This window comes from Oncorhynchus clarkii, chromosome 18 (genome assembly GCF_045791955.1).
Source record: "Oncorhynchus clarkii lewisi isolate Uvic-CL-2024 chromosome 18, UVic_Ocla_1.0, whole genome shotgun sequence".
Classification (NCBI taxonomy): Eukaryota; Metazoa; Chordata; class Actinopteri; order Salmoniformes; family Salmonidae; genus Oncorhynchus; species Oncorhynchus clarkii.
This window is the reverse complement of record NC_092164.1, coordinates 16131482-16155796: the sequence shown is the minus strand read 5'-3', so window position 1 is coordinate 16155796 and position 24315 is coordinate 16131482.

Genomic DNA, 24315 nt, shown 5'->3' with positions numbered 1-24315 from the left:
TAGAGACAACAAGATAGGCAACAGGGGAAACAACAGGAGAGGAGAGACAACAGGAGAGGAAACAAGAGAGACAACAGGAGAGGAGAGACAACAGGGGAGGAAACAGGAGAGTCAACAGGAGAGGAGAGACAACAGGGGAGGAAAGAAGAGAGACAACAGGAGAGGAGAGACAACAGGAGAGGAGAGACAACAGGAGAGGAGAGACAACAGGGAAGACAACAGGAGAGGAGAGACAACAGGGGAAACAACAGGAGAAAACAGGAGAGACAACAGAAGATGATAGACAACAGGGGAGACAACAGGAGACAACAGGAGACAACAGGGGAGACAACAGGGGAGACAACAAGAGAGACAACAGGAGAGACAACAGGAGAGACAACAGGAGAGGAGAGACAACAGGAGAGGAGATACAACAGGGGAGCCCATAGGAGACAACAGGAGAGACAACAGGGGAGACAACAGGAGAGACAACAGGAGAAGAGAGACAACAGGGTGGACAACAGGAGAGACAACACGAGATAACAGGAGAGACATCTCGAGATAACAGGAGAGACAACAGGAGAGGAGAGTCAACAGTGGAGACAACAGGAGACAACAGGAGACAACAGGAGAGACAACAGGAGACAACAGGAGACAACAGGAGAGACAACAGGAGAGGAGAGACAACAGGGGAGACAACAGGAAAAAACAGGAGAGACAACACGAGATAACAGGAGAGACATCTCGAGAGGAGAGACAACAGGAGAGACAACAGGGGAGAAAAGAGGAGAGGAGAGACAAAAGGAGAGTAAACGCGGGAGACAACAAGAGAGACAACCCTTGAGGAGAGACAAAAGGAGAGACAACAGGGGACACAACAAGAGAGACAACAGGAGAGGAGAGACAACAGGAGAGACAATAGGGGAGGAAACAGTAGAGACAACAAGATAGACAACAGGGGAAACAACAGGAGAGGAGAGACAACAGGAGAGGAAACAGGAGAGACAACAGGAGAGGAGAGACAACAGGGGAGGAAACAGGAGAGTCAACAGTAGAGGAGAGACAACAGGGGAGGAAAGAAGAGAGACAACAGGAGAGGAGAGACAACAGGAGAGGAGAGACAACAGGGAAGACAACAGGAGAGGAGAGACAACAGGGGAAACAAAAGGAGAAAACAGGAGAGACAACAGAAGATGATAGACAACAGGGGAGACAACATGAGACAACAGGAGAGACAACACGAGATAACAGGAGAGACATCTCGAGAGGAGAGACAACAGGAGAGACAACAGGGGAGAAAAGAGGAGAGGAGAGACAAAAGGAGAGTAAACGCGGGAGACAACAAGAGAGACATCACTTGAGGAGAGACAACAGGAGAGACAACAGGGGAGAAAAGAGGAGAGGTGAGACAAAAGGAGAGTAAACGCTGGAGACAACAAGAGAGACAACAGGAGAGGAGAGACAAAAGGAGAGACAATAGGGGACACAACAAGAGAGACAACAGGAGAGGAGAGACAACAGGGCAGACAACAGGAGAAAACAGGAGAGACAACACAAGATAACAGGAGAGACATCTCGAGAGGAGAGACAACAGGAGAGACAACAGGGGAGAAAAGAGGAGAGGAGAGACAAAAGGAGAGTAAACACGGGAGACAACAAGAGAGACAACAGGAGAGGAGAGACAAAAGGAGAGACAAAAGGGGACACAACAAGAGAGACATCAGGAGAGGAGAGACAACAGGAGAGACAATAGGGGAGGAAACAGTAGAGACAACAAGATAGACAACAGGGGAAACAACAGGAGAGGAGAGACAACAGGGGAGGAAAGAAGAGAGACAACAGGAGAGGAGAGACAACAGGGAAGACAACAGGAGAGGAGAGACAACAGGGGAAACAACAGGAGAAAACAGGAGAGACAACAGAAGATGATAGACAACAGGGGAGACAACAGGAGACAACAGGGGAGACAACAGGGGAGACAACAAGAGAGACAACAGGAGAGACAACAGGAGAGACAACAGGAGAGGAGAGACAACAGGAGAGGATGTACAACAGGGGAGCCCATAGGAGACAACAGGAGAGACAACAGGGGAGACAACAGGAGAGACAACAGGAGAAGAGAGACAACAGGGGAGACAACAGGAGACAACAGGAGAGACAACACAAGATAACAGGAGAGACATCTCGAGATAACAGGAGAGACAACAGGAGAGGAGAGTCAACAGGGGAGACAACAGGAGACAACAGGAGAGACAACACGAGATAACAGGAGAGACATCTCGAGAGGAGAGACAACAGGAGAGACAACAGGGGAGAAAAGAGGAGAGGAGAGACAAAAGGAGAGTAAACGCGGGAGACAACAAGAGAGACATCACTTGAGGAGAGACAAAAGGAGAGACAATAGGGGACACAACAAGAGAGACAACAGGAGAGGAGAGACAACAGGAGAGACAATAGGGGAGGAAACAGTAGAGACAACAAGATAGGCAACAGGGGAAACAACAGGAGAGGAGAGACAACAGGAGAGGAAACAAGAGAGACAACAGGAGAGGAGAGACAACAGGGGAGGAAACAGGAGAGTCAACAGGAGAGGAGAGACAACAGGGGAGGAAAGAAGAGAGACAACAGGAGAGGAGAGACAACAGGAGAGGAGAGACAACAGGAGAGGAGAGACAACAGGGAAGACAACAGGAGAGGAGAGACAACAGGGGAAACAACAGGAGAAAACAGGAGAGACAACAGAAGATGATAGACAACAGGGGAGACAACAGGAGACAACAGGAGACAACAGGGGAGACAACAGGGGAGACAACAAGAGAGACAACAGGAGAGACAACAGGAGAGACAACAGGAGAGGAGAGACAACAGGAGAGGAGATACAACAGGGGAGCCCATAGGAGACAACAGGAGAGACAACAGGGGAGACAACAGGAGAGACAACAGGAGAAGAGAGACAACAGGGTGGACAACAGGAGAGACAACACGAGATAACAGGAGAGACATCTCGAGATAACAGGAGAGACAACAGGAGAGGAGAGTCAACAGTGGAGACAACAGGAGACAACAGGAGACAACAGGAGAGACAACAGGAGACAACAGGAGACAACAGGAGAGACAACAGGAGAGGAGAGACAACAGGGGAGACAACAGGAAAAAACAGGAGAGACAACACGAGATAACAGGAGAGACATCTCGAGAGGAGAGACAACAGGAGAGACAACAGGGGAGAAAAGAGGAGAGGAGAGACAAAAGGAGAGTAAACGCGGGAGACAACAAGAGAGACAACCCTTGAGGAGAGACAAAAGGAGAGACAACAGGGGACACAACAAGAGAGACAACAGGAGAGGAGAGACAACAGGAGAGACAATAGGGGAGGAAACAGTAGAGACAACAAGATAGACAACAGGGGAAACAACAGGAGAGGAGAGACAACAGGAGAGGAAACAGGAGAGACAACAGGAGAGGAGAGACAACAGGGGAGGAAACAGGAGAGTCAACAGTAGAGGAGAGACAACAGGGGAGGAAAGAAGAGAGACAACAGGAGAGGAGAGACAACAGGAGAGGAGAGACAACAGGGAAGACAACAGGAGAGGAGAGACAACAGGGGAAACAAAAGGAGAAAACAGGAGAGACAACAGAAGATGATAGACAACAGGGGAGACAACATGAGACAACAGGAGACAACAGGGGAGACAACAGGGGAGACAACAAGAGAGACAGCAGGAGAGACAACAGGAGAGACAACAGGAGAGGAGAGACAACAGGAGAGACAACAGGAGAGGAGATACAACAGGGGAGCCAACAGGAGACAACAGGAGAGGCAACAGGAGAGGAGAGACAACAGGGGAAACAACAGGGGAGAAAAGAGGAGAGGAGAGACAAAAGGAGAGTAAACATTGGAGACAACAAGAGAGACAACAGGAGAGGAGAGACAAAAGGAGAGACAATAAGGGACACAACAAGAGAGCCAACAGGAGAGACAACAGGAGAGGAGAGACAACAGGGGAGACAACAGGAGAAAACAGGAGAGACAACAGAAGATGATAGACAACAGGGGAGACAACAGGAGACAACAGGAGACAACAGGGGAGACAACAGGGGAGACAACAAGAGAGACAACAGGAGAGACAACAGGAGAGGAGAGACAACAGGAGAGACAACAGGAGAGGAGATACAACAGGGGAGCCAACAGGAGACAACAGGAGAGACAACAGGGGAGACAACAGGAGAGACATCTCGAGAGGAGAGACAACAGGAGAGACAACAGGGGAGAAAAGAGGAGAGGAGAGACAAAATGAGAGTAAACACGGGAGACAACAAGAGAGACAACAGGAGAGGAGAGACAAAAGGAGAGACAATAGGGGACACAACAAGAGAGACAACAGGAGAGGAGAGACAACAGGAGAGACAATAGGGGAGGAAACAGTAGAGACAACAAGATAGACAACAGGGGAAACAACAGGAGAGGAGAGACAATAGGGGAGGAAACAGGAGAGACAACAGGAGAGGAGAGACAACAGGGGAAGAAACAGGAGAGTAAACAGGAGAGGAGAGACAACAGGGGAGGAAACAGGAGAGTCAACAGTAGAGGAGAGACAACAGGGGAGGAAAGAAGAGAGACAACAGGAGAGGAGAGACAACAGGAGAGGAGAGACAACAGGGAAGACAACAGGAGAGGAGAGACAACAGGGGAAACAACAGGAGAGGAGAGACAACAGGGGAAACAACAGGAGAAAACAGGAGAGACAACAGAAGATTATAGACAACAGGGGAGACAACAGGAGACAACAGGGGAGACAACAGGGGAGACAACAAGAGAGACAACAGGAGAGACAACAGGAGAGACAACAGGAGAGGAGAGACAACAGGAGAGGATGTACAACAGGGGAGCCCATAGGAGACAACAGGAGAGACAACAGGGGAGACAACAGGAGAGACAACAGGAGAAGAGAGACAACAGGGGAGACAACAGGAGACAACAGGAGAGACAACACAAGATAACAGGAGAGACATCTCGAGATAACAGGAGAGACAACAGGAGAGGAGAGTCAACAGGGGAGACAACAGGAGACAACAGGAGAGACAACACGAGATAACAGGAGAGACATCTCGAGAGGAGAGACAACAGGAGAGACAACAGGGGAGAAAAGAGGAGAGGAGAGACAAAAGGAGAGTAAACGCGGGAGACAACAAGAGAGACATCACTTGAGGAGAGACAAAAGGAGAGACAATAGGGGACACAACAAGAGAGACAACAGGAGAGGAGAGACAACAGGAGAGACAATAGGGGAGGAAACAGTAGAGACAACAAGATAGGCAACAGGGGAAACAACAGGAGAGGAGAGACAACAGGAGAGGAAACAAGAGAGACAACAGGAGAGGAGAGACAACAGGGGAGGAAACAGGAGAGTCAACAGGAGAGGAGAGACAACAGGGGAGGAAAGAAGAGAGACAACAGGAGAGGAGAGACAACAGGAGAGGAGAGACAACAGGAGAGGAGAGACAACAGGGAAGACAACAGGAGAGGAGAGACAACAGGGGAAACAACAGGAGAAAACAGGAGAGACAACAGAAGATGATAGACAACAGGGGAGACAACAGGAGACAACAGGAGACAACAGGGGAGACAACAGGGGAGACAACAAGAGAGACAACAGGAGAGACAACAGGAGAGACAACAGGAGAGGAGAGACAACAGGAGAGGAGATACAACAGGGGAGCCCATAGGAGACAACAGGAGAGACAACAGGGGAGACAACAGGAGAGACAACAGGAGAAGAGAGACAACAGGGGGGACAACAGGAGAGACAACACGAGATAACAGGAGAGACATCTCGAGATAACAGGAGAGACAACAGGAGAGGAGAGTCAACAGTGGAGACAACAGGAGACAACAGGAGACAACAGGAGAGACAACAGGAGACAACAGGAGACAACAGGAGAGACAACAGGAGAGGAGAGACAACAGGGGAGACAACAGGAAAAAACAGGAGAGACAACACGAGATAACAGGAGAGACATCTCGAGAGGAGAGACAACAGGAGAGACAACAGGGGAGAAAAGAGGAGAGGAGAGACAAAAGGAGAGTAAACGCGGGAGACAACAAGAGAGACAACCCTTGAGGAGAGAGAAAAGGAGAGACAACAGGGGACACAACAAGAGAGACAACAGGAGAGGAGAGACAACAGGAGAGACAATAGGGGAGGAAACAGTAGAGACAACAAGATAGACAACAGGGGAAACAACAGGAGAGGAGAGACAACAGGAGAGGAAACAGGAGAGACAACAGGAGAGGAGAGACAACAGGGGAGGAAACAGGAGAGTCAACAGTAGAGGAGAGACAACAGGGGAGGAAAGAAGAGAGACAACAGGAGAGGAGAGACAACAGGAGAGGAGAGACAACAGGGAAGACAACAGGAGAGGAGAGACAACAGGGGAAACAAAAGGAGAAAACAGGAGAGACAACAGAAGATGATAGACAACAGGGGAGACAACATGAGACAACAAGAGACAACAGGGGAGACAACAGGGGAGACAACAAGAGAGACAGCAGGAGAGACAACAGGAGAGACAACAGGAGAGGAGAGACAACAGGAGATAACAGGAGAGGAGATACAACAGGGGAGCCAACAGGAGACAACAGGAGAGGCAACAGGAGAGGAGAGACAACAGGGGAAACAACAGGGGAGAAAAGAGGAGAGGAGAGACAAAAGGAGAGTAAACATTGGAGACAACAAGAGAGACAACAGGAGAGGAGAGACAAAAGGAGAGACAATAAGGGACACAACAAGAGAGCCAACAGGAGAGACAACAGGAGAGGAGAGACAACAGGGGAGACAACAGGAGAAAACAGGAGAGACAACAGAAGATGATAGACAACAGGGGAGACAACAGGAGACAACAGGAGACAACAGGGGAGACAACAGGGGAGACAACAAGAGAGACAACAGGAGAGACAACAGGAGAGGAGAGACAACAGGAGAGACAACAGGAGAGGAGATACAACAGGGGAGCCAACAGGAGACAACAGGAGAGACAACAGGGGAGACAACAGGAGAGACATCTCGAGAGGAGAGACAACAGGAGAGACAACAGGGGAGAAAAGAGGAGAGGAGAGACAAAATGAGAGTAAACACGGGAGACAACAAGAGAGACAACAGGAGAGGAGAGACAAAAGGAGAGACAATAGGGGACACAACAAGAGAGACAACAGGAGAGGAGAGACAACAGGAGAGACAATAGGGGAGGAAACAGTAGAGACAACAAGATAGACAACAGGGGAAACAACAGGAGAGGAGAGACAATAGGGGAGGAAACAGGAGAGACAACAGGAGAGGAGAGACAACAGGGGAAGAAACAGGAGAGTAAACAGGAGAGGAGAGACAACAGGGGAGGAAACAGGAGAGTCAACAGTAGAGGAGAGACAACAGGGGAGGAAAGAAGAGAGACAACAGGAGAGGAGAGACAACAGGAGAGGAGAGACAACAGGGAAGACAACAGGAGAGGAGAGACAACAGGGGAAGCAACAGGAGAGGAGAGACAACAGGGGAAACAACAGGAGAAAACAGGAGAGACAACAGAAGATGATAGACAACAGGGGGGACAACAGGAGACAACAGGAGACAACAGGGGAGACAACAGGGGAGATTACAAGAGAGACAGCAGGAGAGACAACAGGAGAGACAACAGGAGAGGAGAGACAACAGGAGATAACAGGAGAGGAGATACAACAGGGGAGCCAACAGGAGACAACAGGAGAGACAACAGGGGAGACAACAGGAGAGACAACAGGAGAGGAGAGACAACAGGGGAAACAACAGGGGAGAAAAGATGAGAGGAGAGACAAAAGGAGAGTAAACACGGGAGACAACAAGAGAGACAACAGGAGAGGAGAGACAAAAGGAGAGACAATAGGGGACACAACAAGAGAGCCAACAGGAGAGACAACAGGAGAGGAGAGACAACAGGGGAGACAACAGGAGAAAATAGGAGAGACAACAGAAGATGATAGACAACAGGGGAGACAACAGGAGACAACAGGAGACAACAGGGGAGACAACAGGGGAGACAACAAGAGAGACAACAGGAGAGACAACAGGAGAGGAGAGACAACAGGAGAGACAACAGGAGAGGAGATACAACAGGGGAGCCAACAGGAGACAACAGGAGAGACAACAGGGGAGACAACAGGAGAGACATCTCGAGAGGAGAGACAACAGGAGAGACAACAGGGGAGAAAAGAGGAGAGGAGAGACAAAAGGAGAGTAAACACGGGAGACAACAAGAGAGACAACAGGAGAGGAGAGACAAAAGGAGAGACAATAGGGGACACAACAAGAGAGACAACAGGAGAGGAGAGACAACAGAAGAGACAATAGGGGAGGAAACAGTAGAGACAACAAGATAGACAACAGGGGAAACAACAGGAGAGGAGAGACAAAAGGGGAGGAAACAAGAGAGACAACAGGAGAGGAGAGACAACAGGGGATGAAACAGGAGAGTAAACAGGAGAGGAGAGACAACAGGGGAGGAAAGAGGAGCGACAACAGGAGAGGAGAGACAACAGGAGAGGAGAGACAACAGGGAAGACAACAGGAGAGGAGAGACAACAGGGGAAACAACAGGAGAAAACAGGAGAGACAACAGAAGATGATAGACAACAGGGGGGACAACAGGAGACAACAGGAGACAACAGGGGAGACAACAGGGGAGACAACAAGAGAGACAGCAGGAGAGACAACAGGAGAGACAACAGGAGAGGAGAGACAACAGGAGACAACAGGAGAGGAGAGACAACAGGGGAAACACCAGGGGAGAAAAGATGAGAGGAGAGACAAAAGGAGAGTAAACACGGGAGACAACAAGAGAGACAACAGGAGAGGAGAGACAAAAGGAGAGACAATAGGGGACACAACAAGAGAGCCAACAGGAGAGACAACAGGAGAGGAGAGACAACAGGGGAGACAACAGGAGAAAATAGGAGAGACAACAGAAGATGATAGACAACAGGGGAGACAACAGGAGACAACAGGAGACAACAGGGGAGACAACAGGGGAGACAACAAGAGAGACAACAGGAGAGACAACAGGAGAGGAGAGACAACAGGAGAGACAACAGGAGAGGAGATACAACAGGAGAGGAAACAAGAGAGACAACAGGAGAGGAGAGACAACAGGGGAGGAAACAGGAGAGTCAACAGGAGAGGAGAGACAACAGGGGAGGAAAGAAGAGAGACAACAGGAGAGGAGAGACAACAGGAGAGGAGAGACAACAGGAGAGGAGAGACAACAGGGAAGACAACAGGAGAGGAGAGACAACAGGGGAAGCAACAGGAGAAAACAGGAGAGACAACAGAAGATGATAGACAACAGGGGAGACAACAGGAGACAACAGGAGACAACAGGGGAGACAACAGGGGAGACAACAGGAGACAACAGGAGACAACAGGGGAGACAACAGGGGAGACAACAAGAGAGACAACAGGAGAGACAACAGGAGAGACAACAGGAGAGGAGAGACAACAGGAGAGGAGATACAACAGGGGAGCCCATAGGAGACAACAGGAGAGACAACAGGGGAGACAACAGGAGAGACAACAGGAGAAGAGAGACAACAGGGGGGACAACAGGAGAGACAACACGAGATAACAGGAGAGACATCTCGAGATAACAGGAGAGACAACAGGAGAGGAGAGTCAACAGTGGAGACAACAGGAGACAACAGGAGACAACAGGAGAGACAACAGGAGACAACAGGAGACAACAGGAGAGACAACAGGAGAGGAGAGACAACAGGGGAGACAACAGGAAAAAACAGGAGAGACAACACGAGATAACAGGAGAGACATCTCGAGAGGAGAGACAACAGGAGAGACAACAGGGGAGAAAAGAGGAGAGGAGAGACAAAAGGAGAGTAAACGCGGGAGACAACAAGAGAGACAACCCTTGAGGAGAGACAAAAGGAGAGACAACAGGGGACACAACAAGAGAGACAACAGGAGAGGAGAGACAACAGGAGAGACAATAGGGGAGGAAACAGTAGAGACAACAAGATAGACAACAGGGGAAACAACAGGAGAGGAGAGACAACAGGAGAGGAAACAGGAGAGACAACAGGAGAGGAGAGACAACAGGGGAGGAAACAGGAGAGTCAACAGTAGAGGAGAGACAACAGGGGAGGAAAGAAGAGAGACAACAGGAGAGGAGAGACAACAGGAGAGGAGAGACAACAGGGAAGACAACAGGAGAGGAGAGACAACAGGGGAAACAAAAGGAGAAAACAGGAGAGACAACAGAAGATGATAGACAACAGGGGAGACAACATGAGACAACAGGAGACAACAGGGGAGACAACAGGGGAGACAACAAGAGAGACAGCAGGAGAGACAACAGGAGAGACAACAGGAGAGGAGAGACAACAGGAGAGACAACAGGAGAGGAGATACAACAGGGGAGCCAACAGGAGACAACAGGAGAGGCAACAGGAGAGGAGAGACAACAGGGGAAACAACAGGGGAGAAAAGAGGAGAGGAGAGGCAAAAGGAGAGTAAACATTGGAGACAACAAGAGAGACAACAGGAGAGGAGAGACAAAAGGAGAGACAATAAGGGACACAACAAGAGAGCCAACAGGAGAGACAACAGGAGAGGAGAGACAACAGGGGAGACAACAGGAGAAAACAGGAGAGACAACAGAAGATGATAGACAACAGGGGAGACAACAGGAGACAACAGGAGACAACAGGGGAGACAACAGGGGAGACAACAAGAGAGACAACAGGAGAGACAACAGGAGAGGAGAGACAACAGGAGAGACAACAGGAGAGGAGATACAACAGGGGAGCCAACAGGAGACAACAGGAGAGACAACAGGGGAGACAACAGGAGAGACATCTCGAGAGGAGAGACAACAGGAGAGACAACAGGGGAGAAAAGAGGAGAGGAGAGACAAAATGAGAGTAAACACGGGAGACAACAAGAGAGACAACAGGAGAGGAGAGACAAAAGGAGAGACAATAGGGGACACAACAAGAGAGACAACAGGAGAGGAGAGACAACAGGAGAGACAATAGGGGAGGAAACAGTAGAGACAACAAGATAGACAACAGGGGAAACAACAGGAGAGGAGAGACAATAGGGGAGGAAACAGGAGAGACAACAGGAGAGGAGAGACAACAGGGGAAGAAACAGGAGAGTAAACAGGAGAGGAGAGACAACAGGGGAGGAAACAGGAGAGTCAACAGTAGAGGAGAGACAACAGGGGAGGAAAGAAGAGAGACAACAGGAGAGGAGAGACAACAGGAGAGGAGAGACAACAGGGAAGACAACAGGAGAGGAGAGACAACAGGGGAAACAACAGGAGAGGAGAGACAACAGGGGAAACAACAGGAGAAAACAGGAGAGACAACAGAAGATGATAGACAACAGGGGGGACAACAGGAGACAACAGGAGACAACAGGGGAGACAACAGGGGAGATTACAAGAGAGACAGCAGGAGAGACAACAGGAGAGACAACAGGAGAGGAGAGACAACAGGAGATAACAGGAGAGGAGATACAACAGGGGAGCCAACAGGAGACAACAGGAGAGACAACAGGGGAGACAACAGGAGAGACAACAGGAGAGGAGAGACAACAGGGGAAACAACAGGGGAGAAAAGATGAGAGGAGAGACAAAAGGAGAGTAAACACGGGAGACAACAAGAGAGACAACAGGAGAGGAGAGACAAAAGGAGAGACAATAGGGGACACAACAAGAGAGCCAACAGGAGAGACAAAAGGAGAGGAGAGACAACAGGGGAGACAACAGGAGAAAATAGGAGAGACAACAGAAGATGATAGACAACAGGGGAGACAACAGGAGACAACAGGAGACAACAGGGGAGACAACAGGGGAGACAACAAGAGAGACAACAGGAGAGACAACAGGAGAGGAGAGACAACAGGAGAGACAACAGGAGAGGAGATACAACAGGGGAGCCAACAGGAGACAACAGGAGAGACAACAGGGGAGACAACAGGAGAGACATCTCGAGAGGAGAGACAACAGGAGAGACAACAGGGGAGAAAAGAGGAGAGGAGAGACAAAAGGAGAGTAAACACGGGAGACAACAAGAGAGACAACAGGAGAGGAGAGACAAAAGGAGAGACAATAGGGGACACAACAAGAGAGACAACAGGAGAGGAGAGACAACAGAAGAGACAATAGGGGAGGAAACAGTAGAGACAACAAGATAGACAACAGGGGAAACAACAGGAGAGGAGAGACAAAAGGGGAGGAAACAAGAGAGACAACAGGAGAGGAGAGACAACAGGGGATGAAACAGGAGAGTAAACAGGAGAGGAGAGACAACAGGGGAGGAAAGAGGAGCGACAACAGGAGAGGAGAGACAACAGGAGAGGAGAGACAACAGGGAAGACAACAGGAGAGGAGAGACAACAGGGGAAACAACAGGAGAAAACAGGAGAGACAACAGAAGATGATAGACAACAGGGGGGACAACAGGAGACAACAGGAGACAACAGGGGAGACAACAGGGGAGACAACAAGAGAGACAGCAGGAGAGACAACAGGAGAGACAACAGGAGAGGAGAGACAACAGGAGACAACAGGAGAGGAGAGACAACAGGGGAAACACCAGGGGAGAAAAGATGAGAGGAGAGACAAAAGGAGAGTAAACACGGGAGACAACAAGAGAGACAACAGGAGAGGAGAGACAAAAGGAGAGACAATAGGGGACACAACAAGAGAGCCAACAGGAGAGACAACAGGAGAGGAGAGACAACAGGGGAGACAACAGGAGAAAATAGGAGAGACAACAGAAGATGATAGACAACAGGGGAGACAACAGGAGACAACAGGAGACAACAGGGGAGACAACAGGGGAGACAACAAGAGAGACAACAGGAGAGACAACAGGAGAGGAGAGACAACAGGAGAGACAACAGGAGAGGAGATACAACAGGGGAGCCAACAGGAGACAACAGGAGAGACAACAGGGGAGACAACAGGAGAGACATCTCGAGAGGAGAGACAACAGGAGAGACAACAGGGGAGAAAAGAGGAGAGGAGAGACAAAAGGAGAGTAAACACGGGAGACAACAAGAGAGACAACAGGAGAGGAGAGACAAAAGGAGAGACAATAGGGGACACAACAAGAGAGACAACAGGAGAGGAGAGACAACAGAAGAGACAATAGGGGAGGAAACAGTAGAGACAACAAGATAGACAACAGGGGAAACAACAGGAGAGGAGAGACAAAAGGGGAGGAAACAAGAGAGACAACAGGAGAGGAGAGACAACAGGGGATGAAACAGGAGAGTAAACAGGAGAGGAGAGACAACAGGGGAGGAAAGAGGAGCGACAACAGGAGAGGAGAGACAACAGGAGAGGAGAGACAACAGGGAAGACAACAGGAGAGGAGAGACAACAGGGGAAACAACAGGAGAAAACAGGAGAGACAACAGAAGATGATAGACAACAGGGGGGACAACAGGAGACAACAGGAGACAACAGGGGAGACAACAGGGGAGACAACAAGAGAGACAACAGGAGAGACAACAGGAGAGGAGAGACAACAGGAGAGACAACAGGAGAGGAGATACAACAGGGGAGCCAACAGGAGACAACAGGAGAGACAACAGGGGAGACAACAGGAGAGACAACACGAGATAACAGGAGAGACATCTCGAGATAACAGGAGAGACAACAGGAGAGGAGAGTCAACAGGGGAGACAACAGGAGAGACAACAGGAGAGGAGAGACAACAGGGGAGACAATAGTGGAGGAAACAGTAGAGACAACAAGATAGACAACAGGGGAAACAACAGGAGAGGAGAGACAACAGGGGAGGAAACAGGAGAGACAACAGGAGGGGAGAGACAACAGGGAAGACAACAGGAGAGGAGAGACAACAGGGGAAACAAAAGGGGAAACAACAGGAGAGGAGAGACAACAGGGGAGGAAACAGGAGAGACAACAGTAGAGGAGAGACAACAGGGGAGGAAACAGGAGAGGAGAGACAACAGCGAAGAAAGAGGAGAGACAACAGGAGAGGAGAGACAACAGGGAAGACAACAGGAGAGGAGAGACAACAGGGGAGGAAAGAGGAGAGACAACAGGAGAGGAGAGACAACAGGAGAGGAGAGACAACAGGGAAGACAACAGGAGAGGAGAGACAACAGGGGAGACAACAGGAGACAACAGTAGACAACAAGGGAGACAACAGGGGAGACAACAAGAGAGACAACAGGAGAGACAACAGGAGAGACAACAGGGGAGGATAGACAACAGGGGAGACAACAGGGGATACAACAAGAGAAACAACAGGAGAGACAACAGGAGAGGAGAGACAACAGGAGAGACAACAGGAGAGGAGATACAACAGGGGAGACAACGGGAGACAACAGGAGAGACAACAGGGGAGACAACAGGAGAGGAGAGACAACAGGGGAGACAACAGGAGAGGAGAGACAACATGGGAGACAACAGGAGAAAACAGGAGAGACAACAGGGGTGACAACAGGAGACAACAGGAGACAACAGGAGAGACAACAGGGGAGACAACAGGAGACAACAGGAGAGACAACACGAGATAACAGGAGAGACATCTCGAGAGGAGAGACAACAGGAGAGACAACAAGGGAGAAAAGAGGAGAGGAGAGACAAAAGGAGAGTAAACACGGGAGACAACAAGAGAGACAACAGGAGAGGAGAGACAAAAGGAGAGACAACAGGGGACACAATAAGAGAGACAACAGGAGAGGAGAGACAACAGGAGAGACAATAGGGGATGAAACAGTAGAGACAACAAGATAGACAACAGGGGAAACAACAGGAGAGGAGAGACAACAGGGGAGGAAACAGGAGAGACAACAAGAGGGGAGAGAAAAAGGGGAAGACAACAGGAGAGGAGAGACAACAGGGGAAACAAAAGGGGAACAACAGGAGAGGAGAGACAACAGCGGAGGAAACAGGAGAGACAACAGTAGAGGAGAGACAACAGGGGAGGAAACAGGAGAGACAACAGGAGAGGATAGACAACAGGGGAGGAAAGAGGAGAGACAACAGGAGAGGAGAGACAACAGGGAAGACAACATGAGAGGAGAGACAACAGGGGAGGAAAGAGGAGAGACAACAGGAGAGGAGAGACAACAGGGAAGACAACAGGAGAGGAGAGACAACAGGGGAGACAAAAGGATACAACAGGAGACAACAGGGGAGACAACAGGGGAGACAACAAGAGAGACAACATGAGAGACAACAGGAAAGACAACAGGGGAGGAGAGACAACAGGGGAGACAACAGGGGATACAACAAGAGAGACAACAGGAGAGACAACAGGAGAGGCGAGACAAAAGTAGAGACAACAGGAGAGGAGATACAACAGGGGAGACAACAGGAGACAACAGGAGAGACAACAGGGGAGGCAACAGGAGAGGAGAGACAACAGGGGAGACAAAAGGAGAAAACAGGAGAGACAACAGTGGAGACAACAGGAGACAACAGGAGAGGAGAGACAACAGGGGACACAACAGGAGACAACAGGAGAGACAACACGAGATAACAGGAGAGACATCTCGAGATAACAGGAGAGACAACAGGACAGGAGAGACAACAGGGGAGACAACAGGAGACAACAGGAGACAACAGGAGAGACAACAGTAGAGGAGAGACAACAGGGGAGACAATAGGAGACAACAGGAGAGACAACACGAGATAACAGGAGAGACATCTCCAGAGGAGAGACAACAGGAGAGACAACAAGGGAGAAAAGAGGAGAGGAGAGACAAAAGGAGAGACAACAGGGGACATAACAAGAGAGACAACTGGAGAGGAGAGACAACAGGAGAGACAATAGGGGACGAAACAGTAGAGACAACAAGATAGACAACAGGGGAAACAACAGGAGAGGAGAGACAACAGGGGAGGAAAAATGAGAGACAACAAGAGGGAGAGACAACAAGGAAGACAACAGGAGAGGTAGAGACAACAGGGGAGGAAACAGGAGAGACAACAGTAGAGGAGAGACAACAGGGGAGACAACACGAGATAACAGGAGAGACATCTTGAGATAACAGGAGAGACAACAGGACAGGAGAGACAACAGGGGAGACAACAGGAGACAACAGGAGACAACAGGAGATACAACAGGAGAGGAGAGACAACAGGGGAGACAACAGGAGACAACAGGAGACAACAGGAGATACAACAGGAGAGACAACACGAGATAACAGGAGAGACATCTCGAGAGGAGAGACAACAGGAGAGACAACAAGGGAGAAAAGAGGAGAGGAGAGACAAAAGGAGAGTAAACACGGGAGACAACAAGAGAGACAACAGGAGAGGAGAGACAAAAGGAGAGACAACAGGCGACACAACAAGAGAGACAACAGGAGAGGAGAGACAACAGGAGAGACAATAGGGAATGAAACAGTAGAGACAACAAGATAGACAACAGGGGAGACAACAGGAGAGACAACAGGAGGAGTGAGACAACAGGAGAGAGAACAGGCTGAGACAACAAGAGAGACAACAGGAGAGGTGAGACAACAGGAGAGACAACAGGAGAGGCAACAGGAGAGACTACAGGAGAGACAACAGCTGATACAACAGGAGAGACAACAGGAGAGACAACAGGAAAGACAACAGGAGAGACAACAGGAGAGGAGAGACAACAGGAGAGACAACAGGAGAGACAACAGGAGAGACCACAGGAGAGACAACAGGCGAGGAAAGTCAACAGGGAAGACAACAGGAGAGACAACAGGAGAGACAATAGGGAAGACAACAGGAGAGGAGAGACAACAGGGAAGACAACAGGAGAGACAACAGGGGAGGAAACAAGGAAGACAACAGGAGAGGAGAGACAACAGGAGAGACAACAGGGAAGACAACAAGGAAGACAACAGGAAATGAGAGACAACAGGAGAGACAACAAGGAAGACAACAGGGAAGACAACAGGAGAGGAGAGACAACAGGGAAGACAACAGGAGAGGAGAGACAACAGAAGAGACAACAGGAGAGACAACAGGGGAGGAAACAAGTAAGACAACAGGAGAGACATCAGGAGAGGAGAGACAACAGGAGAGACAACAGGAGAGGAGAGACAACAGGAGAGACAACAGGAGAAGAGAGACAACAGGAGAGACAACAGGAGAGACAACAGGAGAGACAACAGGAGAGTCGACACATTAACTGGCTAAACCGTTGACAACTGCTATAATGATCTCCTCTGAGTCCATGGTAGCGAGTGTCAGGGTTCCTCTGGTTCTTGGCTCGAGCCCTGGAGTCAGTGTGTGTGTGTGTATGTGTGAGTGTGTGAGTGTGTGTTTGGGGCGGAAGGGCTGGGAGTTGTCAGGCAGTGAGTGAGCGCCGTGTGATTTGGACCAACGCCCATCCCCTCTATGCTAATAAGAGTAATCAGTGCCCCCATACCAGGTACCAGTCCGATAGAACCACAGCGACATGGAACAGCCCCTACTGCCTACCCACCAGCCACCCACACTGTTTACCCACAACAACCTGGAACACACACACACACACACACAATCACAAACACACACACACACACACACACACACACACACACACACACACACACACACACACACACACACAATGAGAGTTAATGAGCGGGAAACATGGTCAATACTGTCCAATTGATCACCATTGTCCGACAACTGTGGGGCATCGATTGGGTTGCTGTTCAGTAATGGCTCATTAGACATGTCTTATAGATGTACATGAATAAACACACAATCACACCTAATGTACGCTACCACAAACAATTCAAACCGTTTCAGTATCAAAGTGATTGCTGCCTTGCTTGATTTCATCTGGAGTGCTTCTTAATATACACATTCTGTATTAAATGATTGAACTTCTGGCAGCGCTACTGGAGGTAGCTGCATATTGTGTCATTCATATTATTGTTATAGTCTAGATCAGGCCTGGGCAACTCCAGTCCTCGGGGGCCTGATTGGTGTCACACCTGACTACAATAATCAACTAATCATGATCTTCAGTTAAACATGCAATTAGTTTAAATCAGGTGTGTTTGCTAGGGATGAGGGGAGAAGAGTGACACCAATCATACCCCCGAGGACTGGAATCTCCCAGGCCTGTCCTAGATCAACCTTTAAGGCTGGTTTACAGTCTGTCTGTCGACATGTCTGTAGACAATTGTCGCGGCGACGCTAACGTTCTATTGTCGTCCGACATTGTCGTTATGAAAAAATATGAAGACAAAACATCAGGGCTCCAGATAGCATACCGTCTCTATTTTAACACCAATAAACCCACCCGGTTACAAAATCAATTCAGTAAATGTCAACGTAAAAAGCCAGGCAACTAAAAGCAATTTTTGAAACAACGTTTTGGTTCGTTGCTAGTTAGCTAGTTGGCTAGCCAGTTGAAATAATGAACAGAGTATAGCCGACAACGTCTTCATTTTAGCTACTTTTTATTCATTATTCCAGGAAAACAAGCCCACAACACCATCATTATTTACAAGGTAATGGGGAGAGTACAGGAAACAGCTGACAGTTGTGCGTGTGACTAAATAAAACTAGGTCATTCTATCTGAGAATTATAAAAGTCCTGCATCGTCTTGTCACAGGACGATTTGGTCTGGTTGCTGTGGCAGTCCGGTAACCACGACAACGGACGTTGCGACAGTCGCAGAGACTTAACATTTTCTCATGTCTGTGCGACAAGGAAACTGACAGACTCAGCGACAGTCTACAAACATTCCACCTGAGTACAACTGTAATGTTGTTTAGAGGAGCATACCTGTCGATGAACCAGCCTTTTCATGGAAGGTCTCTGCACTGGATTAGAAAAACAACTCAGAGAAAATACATTAACGACAAACTGCAAGCCTGGGAAAAGTGGAATAACTCTAAGAGCCCACAGCAAATTGCTGGCTTTGTTGCAGCGGTCAGCATGAGCAGTTTTAGTGGGGGCTGTTAGGTGTTAGTGTCTGGGAGGGTTATGTACCATGGAGACCCCAACCTCTTATGACAGGAGGTGGGGCAGACAGACAGACAGACACACTGAGACACAGACAGACATACAGACACCGACAACCACAGACACACTGAGACACAGACAGGCAGACAGACAGGCAGACAGACAGGCAGGCAGGCAGACAGACAGACAGACAGGCGTCTACAACTTCCAAAGTCTGAACACTGCGCCTATAGAAAACGGCCTTGAGGTGATTCCTGGCCAGACCACTGCTTCCTGAGGCCCAGTCACATGAAAATATACCCCCCTACCACCACTCTGCAGGCCTGCCTCCCTACTACCATCTGTCTGGAGGAGGCACACACCTCTCTCTCTCTCTCTCTCTCTCTCAGTGTTGGCAGTTAGTGCGCTGTGCTCTGCTCACCAGGGAGAGATGAGGGGGTGGATGGAAGCTAGAGGACGGAGGCTGGGTGAGCTGGTTTCGGACGTTGGCAGGGGAAGCAAGCCTGCTCCTGCTCTGCCCTGGACGACTGGGCACTTTTGTCTCTCTGTGGAAAGACTCCTGAGGCCTGTGCTTTAAATAGAACCTCTTGTCCTGCTGGACCTGAAGTCCTGAATTCCAAGCAGCGGTTTCACTCACAACAACCACAACAACAACATCAACAACAACACCACCACAACCATGGAAATCTCTCCCACAAGCACTAGTCTTGCTGTATCCTACACAGAGGTTACTGAGCAAGCCCACCGCCACAGTATCCAGTCTTGCTGTATCCTACACAGAGGTTACTGAGCAAGCCCACCTCCACAGTATCCAGTCTTGCTGTATCCTACACAGAGGTTACTGAGCAAGCCCACCGCCACAGTATCCAGTCTTGCTGTATCCTACACAGAGGTTACTGAGCAAGCCCACCTCCACAGTATCCAGTCTTGCTGTATCCTGCACAGAGGTTACTGAGCAAGCCCACCTCCACAGTATCCAGTCTTGCTGTATCCTACACAGAGGTTACTGAACGAGCCCACCTCCACAGTATCTAGTCTTTCTGTATCCTACACAGAGGTTACTGAGCAAGCCCACCTCCACAGTATCCAGTCTTGCTGTATCCTACACAGAGGTTACTGAGCAAGCCCACCTCCACAGTATCCAGTCTTGCTATTAAAGCAGCAGAGAACAGCAGCGAATCTTTGACTTTCAGACAAGCATCTCGCTGCCGCAAGTGAGGGCCTTGGTGTGAGGCTAGCTGTCAAGCTCCCTCCAATTGTCCTTGGGCCCTGTGTGACGGCTGTGTGACGCCCACAGACACCAATATAGTTATTATGGGTGATAGTGGACTCGGAAAGTCGTGGAGGCGGCTGTGTCCAGACGTCAGTCACAAAGAGAGTGAGAGAGAGAGGAGAAGAGGAGGGCGGATCAATCAGGAGATGTCTGATTAACTGGACAGAGAGGACGCATATTTCTGTTGATTCATTCCTTCTCTCGCTGTTCCAAACCACACATCTAGAGGAGGAACCAATCCCAGAGCAGGCAGATTGACTGTCAGTCAAAGACGGAAAGGCAGCAACGTGATGGAGGAATTGTATACACAGACAAACACATTAACAAGCAGGTCCTATTGCGGTAATCACAGTAATACAGAACTCCAATGACAGGCGGTGGATGTGGAATAGCACATTGGGCCCCAAGGTTGACAGAACAGGAAACAAGCAAAGAGATTTGGGTTTTCAGTTACACTAAGGTACTTATTTTCAGAGGTGAAATGGCTACGACACGGGAGAGTGGGGGTAATTTCCCGCCATCAAGTCTGTTTTTAATTTTCCTCTTTTCCCTTTCTCTCCCGTTGAGGGACAGGGCATCAGCCTGTTGGGGTGGATGTCTGGATGTCGGAAGGCTGTAATTGAGGTTAACATCTCAACTGATTGTAGAACATCCATCGGGGGAAGGCATCTCCACCTCCACCCATTGGAGATGCCCTGTAAATTAATTCCACTTTCGGGCGTCGACGTGACGGCTGAGCCTACGGCTGAGCGAGCCTACGGCTGAGCCTACGGCTGAGCGAGCCTACGGCTGAGCCTACGGCTGAGCGAGCCTACGGCTGAGCGAGCCTACGGCTGAGCCTACGTGTCCGTACTTCCTCCTCCAGATCAGAGTCAGATTCCAAGGTCTCACATTTGTGGAAAACAGAACACTATTTAATGATATGAGAGACCAGGTGTGTGTCCCCGACTGGGCTTGAACCTGGGGTCATCTGCGAGCCACAAGACTATAGCCCATTGAGCTAAAGCCTAGCCATTAGCTTGGGCAGCTAAAACAAGTCTTCAGGTCTCAAACTACCTCTGTTACGATGTGTGCATAGGTGTACATGTCTGGACTGTGAAAAAACTAACACTGAGTACTGTACACTAAGTGTTAGTCAACTAAGTGTTTACTTCCAGCCATCATGACACAGTGTGTGCCCCACCCCCAGGTATCTCCATGGAGACCATGTTGTTTAGGAGGTAAACAGTGTCGCTTGCAAAGGTTTGTCAAGTCCCAAATTGATTTGGGATTGGGCAGTTGTGTTTTGAGTGGAGCTGCATAACTACAGTTTAACACCAAACTTTTCTCAGAAGTCGTAGCATACAAAATACACCCCCAGTACCACCAGGAGTTTATTCTGGTCAGGAACACAACAGGACAACAACATTAACAACAAAAGGACAACACAGCTAGCCAGCTACACATGGATTCCTCCGACAGAGCTCCATCTCTCCTTACACAAACAGCCCATTTCTATCCCCCTTGTATTCAATCTGAAATAAACAAACAGATGCTATTCTTGACTACACAGGCTCTGTTAGCTGGTTAGACGAGGTACTGCGCAGGTCTAGACCAGCCCTTTTTTCTATTTGCTGAGGTTTTCCTCAGGAATCAAATGGCGACAGTATATCCGTAGATATGCTAATGCAGTGAAGGTGAGGATCAGAAAGGACTACTGCAGTCCCGAAGGCAATGATTGTGTTGTGGAAGGAGCCACAGTAATCGGGACAGACACACGTGCTCACATTCTCCACCATATAAATCCAGAATACTAATGCCCCCACCTCTCTGTCTCTCTCTCTCTCTCCCTCCATCACCTTCTCTTTTTATTTCTGTCTTTTTTGCTCTCTCTTCTTTCTAGAGCTTTCCTCTCTCTCTCTCTCTCTCTCTCTCACACACACACACACACACACACACACCCTCACTCCTCACGCACACATCCTCTCTGGATCAGCAGGAGTCCAAATCAAGCTGATTTTCCTCTTTGGTTTGGAGGGAGAGAGCTGCTCAGATTGTATTTCACAAAGTCAGAGAGGAGCGACCAGTGGGAGGTGGTGGGAGACGAGGGGATGTTTTGCATATTATAATGTGGAAAATAGGAAGCAGGGGAGTGAAAGTAATCTCTCCCTCACACACACACACACACACACACACACACACACACACACACACACACACACACACACACACACACACACACACACACACACACACACACACACACACACACACACACACAAACAGACAGACACTGAAACACACACACACACACACACACACACACACACACACACACACACACACACACACACACACACACACACACACACACACTACTACACTACTGTCTCCTACAGGACAAACACATCTAGTCCACATCAACTCCCGTTAGGTCAATTTCAGCAGAGGATATGATGTCTGAGCTAGTGAAAGCATAAAAAACAACAGTCTTGGATTATTGTGGATAAAACAAGGTTCACGTTTCTCCGTATTCCGCTTTCAAACACGCTCAATATTTTGTGCAGGTGAGAAGATAATGGGACGATGCTTCATCATTTTCCCCCACATTTGCTCAAATTGCGCACACCTGACAGAAACACCCCAGAGTGTAATCAGGAGTGTGTGTGTGTTTGTGTGTATGTTGTGATTTCCACAGCGGGCTAAAAGCACCATCCGTGGTGTGATAGGCTGACCATGGAGGCAGTGTAGGGCTTTCATTTGTTCTGCCTGCTGCAGAAGCTGGCTAATGCAACACACCTGCTATCTCCACACCATCATTAACCTCAGCCTCAGTCGCCCGGCGAAAAGGTCAGGGATAAACAGAGATCAGCCACAGAGGAGAGAGAGAGAGAGAGAGAGAGAGAGAGAGAGAGAGAGAGAGGGGGAGAGAGAGAGAGAGAGAGAGAGAGAGAGAGAGAGAGAGAGAGAGAGAGAGAGAGAGATCTGTCAAACTCCCAGTCCTGATGAGCAATAATGTAAGGCTGATGAGTAGGAGTGGGCTGCCCGGGTGGAGAGAGATGCATGATGGGAACGGAGAAAGAGAGCAACACTTCAAACTCACAGGGCGTCTGTCTTTGATCTGATCAAATAAACACAGAAACCAGCAGAGATTCCAGACACATTTACCCCAGTCTACAGTACTGTATGTACAAGGTCTTGGTACACCTCTACTGTGTGTCCAGTTTAACCATGCAGGCCCTGTCTAAAGATTTAAAACTATAGGTCCTGATCTGACAAAACAGTGGTAAAATAGGAATTATTATTGGGTGAAGTAAACAAATTAGTGTGTTGGATTAAATCATGTTTGAATTGTATGAATTTCAGTGCTTTAGATTGTGATGCACCAAACTCTGGATAATCAAAGAGAATAGCCATTGATGTACAGGTCAGGCATGACTTCCGAAAGCATAGTTTGACAGATATGGTGAGGACTGTGATGATGTCATCAGGATGTCCCAGAGTTCCCTCAGGGATACCTCTTTACAACAACCCACACATGACAAATGGCAGAGCTTCTCACGTTGCAACGCAACAAGTTATTAGTGCTGAGCGATTAGTGGTTTTTGAGCTCGGTTCGATTATGAAAAAATAATCATCATTATCTAGGCTAGCCTGCCTAAGTATGCTGCAGATCTGTCTGACTAAATCATTTGACTAGCTCTTCAAAGTAGAAAAGGCATACTTCCACGAATTCTCCATTCCTCTCTCTCATCATTGTGTACATTCCTCTCTCATGCATACGGTCCATGTGTATCTAACCTTATGTAGCAGGTATACAGTGTATCAGTGGAAGGGGAGACCATCCTCCTCAGTGAATTTTATAAAGATAACAACTGTAAAACATTTTTAAAAGTTATCCTTTTTAGATAAACCTATACTAAATATATTCACGTCACCAAATAATTGATGAAAACACACTGTTTTGCAATGAAGGTCTACAGTAGCCTCAACAGCACTCTGTAGGGTAGCACCATGGTGTAGCCGGAGGACAGCTAGCTTCTGTTCTCCTCTGGTCTGGGTACATTGTCTTCAATATATAACCTAGGAAGCTCATGGTTCTCACCCTTTC